This window comes from Mandrillus leucophaeus, unplaced genomic scaffold (assembly GCF_000951045.1).
Source record: "Mandrillus leucophaeus isolate KB7577 unplaced genomic scaffold, Mleu.le_1.0 Scaffold277, whole genome shotgun sequence".
Lineage (NCBI taxonomy): Eukaryota > Metazoa > Chordata > Mammalia > Primates > Cercopithecidae > Mandrillus > Mandrillus leucophaeus.
Genome location: NW_012102887.1, coordinates 2,950,785 through 2,956,762, shown reverse-complemented (window position 1 = coordinate 2,956,762; position 5,978 = coordinate 2,950,785). Strand labels below are relative to the sequence as shown.

General features: G+C 40.3%; 1 long non-coding RNA gene across 1 annotated transcript in view; it reads right to left on the bottom strand.

Moving 5' to 3' along the window:
• Positions 1–4,958, bottom strand: part of LOC105543178 — a 6,277-nt gene extending 1,319 nt beyond the window's left edge. The window contains exon 1 of the long non-coding RNA XR_001006589.1: positions 4,907–4,958. This is a non-coding gene — a long non-coding RNA (uncharacterized LOC105543178). The remainder of the gene's footprint in view (positions 1–4,906) is intronic.
• Between the last annotated feature and the right edge of the window lie 1,020 nt (positions 4,959–5,978).

The window sequence follows — 5,978 nt, the reverse complement described above, 5'->3', positions numbered from 1 at the left end:
AGCCGAGACCCCCAGCAGCAGAGGATACAAACCGTCCTCCTGAAGCAGGATTTAATTACATTCTCCGTCAGGAAAGGAAGTTGGATTTGCTTCAGTGGAATTGCATTTTCTGCATTCGGGTGATTTGTTTCTCCTATAAAACCATTTCCCAGTACCACTACTGGAAGGCTGGTAACTAGAAACCTGCGTGGCTCACTCTTTAGACCGAAGGCCACTCCTGTCCCCGTGTGTACATTTCTACCTTTCACAGCCTGGCATTCCCAGAGGCCTTTGTGAAAACAGCGCAGGGTCCTCGGGGGAAAGCGCTCAAGGTTAGTGCTGTACATTCTGCTCCATGGCTCTGCTACTTCATGTTCTGTAATATTCCTGAATTCCTGCTTTTCTGAGGTCAAGGGTCCTGTCTTGTTGTCCAGTGTCTCCTACCGAACAAAATTCTCATCTGACTCCTTTGCCCTATTATGTTTGGGGTGTCGGGTTGATTCCCTGATGATCTCAGTCACAGCCTCCTCTATCTTCTTCAAAAACAGCACTTTGTGGATGAGTTGTGTGCTGGCAGTATTTTCTTTAAACAGTTCTCTATGGTAAAAATGTTGCCAATCAGAATATCTTCAGATATAACAAATGTTAAAAGTACACAAGAAGTCCTCGGTTCAGGGCTTCAAGGAACTCACCTGGATGCAAATCAAAGAATGAGTTGTCAGACTGGATAAAGCCAAGAGGAAAAGAAGTGGACAGTTTGGACCTAGTCCTTAAGGAATAACCATGTGGATGATTTCATGCTCAAAGTGCCCATTTCTATCGCACTTGGGAAATATTTGAGTGTAAATGAATATTTGGCATCTCATCTTTGGGAATTTCTGAATATCCTCAAATTGTAGAGATTCCAGCCATGTGGGTACAGACCCAAACTATGAATACGTGTGTTTAGAAAAGAGAGCCTTTCTGCCCTAGTCCCAGCCATTGCTTCTGGTGGACGCAACAACATCCTCCTACCCGCTCTCCCTGATTCTGTCTTTTGCCACCTTCAGCACATTCCAGTGGTGCTCAAGCAGAATGACTTTGCCCCTGATTTGGCAATGTCTGGAGACAATTTTGGTTGTCATAACTAGGGGGCAGGGGATGACGTTATAGCTTTATTAGGGAGAAGCCAGGGGTGCTGGTAAATATCGTACAATGCAGAAGAATATCTGTTACAACAAGGAATCATCCAGTCCAAAATGTCTGTTGTGCAGAGAAACCCTGGTGTATTCCCACACTGCAGCAGGAATGATCCTTTTAAAATTTACAGCCGGTAATGTTACTCCTCTGCTCAGAACCTCTCAGTTGTTTTCAGTGTCTGCTGGAGTATCAGTCAGAGTTCCTCACAGCTTACAAAGGCCAAGATGACCTGTTCCTGCTCCTCCCTGACCTCACCTCCCGCTGCTTTCTTTTCACTCACTCCACTCCGGCCAGGAATTTCTCCTTGTTCCTCCAACCACTTCTCCAATCCATTCATGCTTCTGCTCAAATGTCATTTCCTTAGAGAGGATTTCCCTGGCAAATTTACATATATAAAAGCAAATACTCCGTAACTTTTCCCAACCCTACACCACAGGGAAACACAGTTAGATGAATTATAATCCATGGTTCACGGCATATATTCAATGTTAACCCTGTAAAATGCCTGCTCTCCCTCCCTCCCTCCCTCCCTTCCTTCCTCCCTTCCCTCCTTCCTCCCTGCCTCCCATCCTTCCTTCCTCCCTTCCCTCCTTCCTCCCTGCCTCCCATCCTTCCTTCCTCCCTCCCTCCCTCCCTCCCTCCTTCCTTCCTTCCTGCCTTCCTGCCTTCTTTCTTTCCTTCCATTCTTCCTTTCCTGCAAATAATATAATTAAATCCAATAATCCAACATCCAACATGAAGCTAGAACACTCACAGAAACCCATGTGACTACCCCAATAATTTCTTTGCCACTCCTCATTCAAGACAACTACTACCCCGATTCTTGTATTAACAATGTTCTTGATTTCATTTGATATATGTTAACACATCTATTTGTACTTCTTTAAAAATATTAGTTTGGGTTGCATGTGTTGGCTTTATGGAAAATGTAATGTTTTAAATATAAACTAACTTATTTTGTATTCCTATTATATTGCTATGATCCATCTTCAATGTTGCATGTAGTTATAATCACTCAGTTTTCATTGCTACATAATAGTCTCTGTTTGAATATGCCACACTTTTCTTCTCCAGTCTCCACTATATAGGACTGTGTTTGTTTCTAGGTGTTTGCCATAATGAACTTTGGAACATGTTAGGGTTTCTCTAGATATAACTTATCATCACCTGATATTTTATGTATGCACTGGCTTATTTGTTGATTGCCTGGCTCTTCCCAGTAGAATGCAAAGCCCCTGGGAACACAGCCTCTGTTTTCCCCCGATGTATCCACTAAGCCTAACATAGTGCCTGCTATATAGTAGGAACTCCATTTATATCTACTTTCTCCACCTTTACCCTTTGTCCTGTTGCCTGGCTTACTATAATAGCCTTCTAACCTGTCTCCCTGCTGCTTCCCTTGCTGCCCTTAAATCAACTCTCAACATAACAGCCAGGATTATTTTGTTACAAGTTATGTGAGATTCTGTCATTTTTCTGTTCAAAAATCTCCAGCAGCTTCCCCTGTCTCAACGTAAAAGCCAAAGTCCTTATAAGAAACTACGGTTTTCTAAGATCTGGCTTCCTTCACTTCTCTAAACTTATCTCCTAATATCTGTACGCTGGGCACACTGGCCTCCTCGGTACTCTTGAACACTCTACATTCATAACCCCTAGGACATTTGCTATTGCTGTACTATTTGCTTGGAGAGTTTTTCCCTCAAATATCTACGAAGCTTATATCTTAGTTCCTTCCCTTGTGTGCTCAAAAGTCACATATTGAGGTCTTCTCTTTTACTCCATGTAAAATTGAAACTCTCTCATCACATTCTGTCCCTTTACAGTGCTTTTTGTCCTTAGAGCTCATTGCTATTTAACTTTTTTTACTTATATATTTTATTCGTTTATGTCCTCCTACTGAACTGCAACCTTTATAAAACTAAGATTTTGAGTTCACTGCTGCGTCCTTGGTCCCTAGAATATGCCTGGCACATATGAGTTGTTCAATTAATACTGAATGAATAAATGAATAATGGGGAAAGTGAACATGATAAGTAGTTGTTATTATGCGACAACTTATTTGGGCATTCATTAGATCATAGTTATATTTTTGATGGTCTAGTGGATGTCAGAATGACTTAAAACTTTAAAAATAAAATATTCCCAAAGCTACTGATGCAACCATCTGAAAAAATAGAAGATGATGTAAGAGATGCACATGACTAGAGTCAGAACACTAATTCTGAAGATCCTAATTCCTGAAGCCAGTTTTAAAATATTAAACATAATTTTTGCTTTGTATAAATCAAGGCACAAGAATTCCTAGAGGGCAAAATCAGATCTAGACTTGTGTGGTGCATTTATGGAGGAGCGAAGCACAGACCCCCTTTGCTGGAGTCTGTCACACGAGGAACTTCTCAAGACTCCGGAGGAACAATCATGCCTCTTTGCCACTGGTGTGGTCTTGTGGTTCTTAAGGAAAGCAATGGTTTTGCCAAAGTTATTACAAATATTTCAAAATTATTCAGTTCTAAGTTTCAATGTGTGTTTTTAAAAATTACTTCACTCTAGCTTAATAACATTTCCAAAGAAATCTCTAAGAAAAAATGACTTCTGGAGGGAGCTAGATAAGAAGGACTGAGGAGAAGATAGATGATTTCTGGCTGCCATGTCATTATTAACCACAAATAGAAGAAAGGAAATGCACAAGGAATAACATTAAGGTCCTTAAAAGATATGGATACATCTTAACATCAAAGAATTTTCAGCTCAGGATATGTATTTTATAATTTTAGATAAATCTTGAATTATATAAATCTTTAAAATGTCAAGATGTGGCAAAGCCACTTCACAATCATGGTTTGTCATCTTGTCAGTGCTCTTGACTTTTGAGTTCTCATGTAAAGAAGGCATTCCTTTTGCTGTCGTCCTTCTGATAAAATTAGCTGTGTGTGTTGTGTAGTAGTATTTCCATCCACACACAAGGGTGTGACTTCACATTCTTTGTTACAACTGCTATTCAACCATTTATTTAAAATGAAAGTCTAAAACTGAAATCCTCTAATGAGTTGGAAAAGTTTTGCTTTAAAAATGATCCTTTTAGAGTGATTTCCAGTGCCATTTAGGGGATATAGGGAAGGAAAGTCCAAGGTGTCTATATTTTATCTACAAATAAAACGATCAAGTGAACACATGCCTGTTTGATCTGTGCCTGGTAGCTTAGCATGGCTACAGCAAGTGATGCACTTGTAATCATTTCAGCCCTCACCCAACCCCAACCATGAACATTTCTCATCAAAGGAGGGCATTTACATGCTCTGAAAGATCGAATGAAAATAAGTGAAAACCTCTTCAGATATTTGTTTTAAAAATTATTTGGGAGTACATAGAGTTTGGATCATGAAAGCAGAGCTCAATTCGTAGTTTTGATTCTTCCCAGTTTCACATTTTTAAAAAATGTTCTTTCACCACCTCCATGTGCAGAAGGCAATGAGCTTGCTTTGTTTCCCAACTGACCTATTCATATCAAGTTAGTTACACCCACTTAAGTCTCCCCACCACCTTTGGCCAATCCCACAGAGCCCTCCTATGGAGCTGGAAACTCATATGGAGACTTTTGTTTTTTATAGAGAATTCAATCGCTCGATGCCGCAAGACACCCTTTCTTATTAAAACGAGAAAGAAATGCATGGAAGTTGTTAAAAACAAATCATTTTCCATTAGTAAAAGTTACATGATTGGAAAGAGAAGAGCACATTGCTGTAATTACCGGTACATTAAGCAGGGGATGAACAGCTGCGTGAACTTGGAGTCAGTAGAATAACAGCCACTGAGCCAGCTTCCCCATATGGTCCAAGCGAGGAGGTGGGGCTTCTAGCTGCCTGGGGGTTGGGGAGAGGTGAGGAGGGGGCAAACGAATCCCATTCAAGTAGGGAATAGGCGCCAAGAAATGTCTGGCTTCCCAATCCAAACCCAGCTTTCTCTGTGCTGCACTGGAAAAATCCCCCTGGCCTCCATAACAAAAACCTCTAAAATCAATGTTGTCTTTTCCTAAAGAGAGCAAAATGTGAGCGTTTTCAGACTTTTGGCTACATTGCTACTAATAGAAAAGACGACCTCAGAAGGACTTAGTCACTTCCTCAGCTCTTTTGGGGTGTGGCTATGACTTGGAATTATTGGTGTCACTTAGTAAACACTGTATTTGATCTAGCATTTGCCTTCTCTCCCAATTAAAAATAGAGTCTGGCCAACAGCGACAGGTCCCCATCACCAGGTACTGGCCTCAGTCTGTTCCAGTGAAAAGCATTAGAGACTTCTAATTGGCATTCTCTTCAGAATTTGGCAAATTTGGTCAAAGCAGACCAGCACTATAGTAACCTTTCATTATCAATGCAAATCCTAACAGAAAAGCATTCCATTCTTCTTACATTGTACGTCATAAATTAAACACAATAAATTTTATTGTGAAACCTCCTAGGAAGACATTCCTGAATAGACAAAGCAGAAAATGCTTGCCATTATACTAAACAGAGCTAAAATTTGATAGTTGCTGGAAGGGTCGGCTATAAGGAATCTAGCTATTTACAGGGGAAATACCAAATAGGCTACATCATTTGCAAGGAGATGTTTTTGTAAGTACCATGTCCAAAACCGTTTGGGTTTCAACTATATGAAGGTTATTATTACAGAGAATGGTGACCAGCTGTTCTTCATTGCCTCTGAAAACAGAATGAGAGAAAAATGGCATTAAAATGGAATTGGAAGAATTCAAGCTTCCTAAAAATTTGAGTTTGTTAACAGGAGAAGGATCCACACTAGGGAGTTATAAAATGAATGCCTTT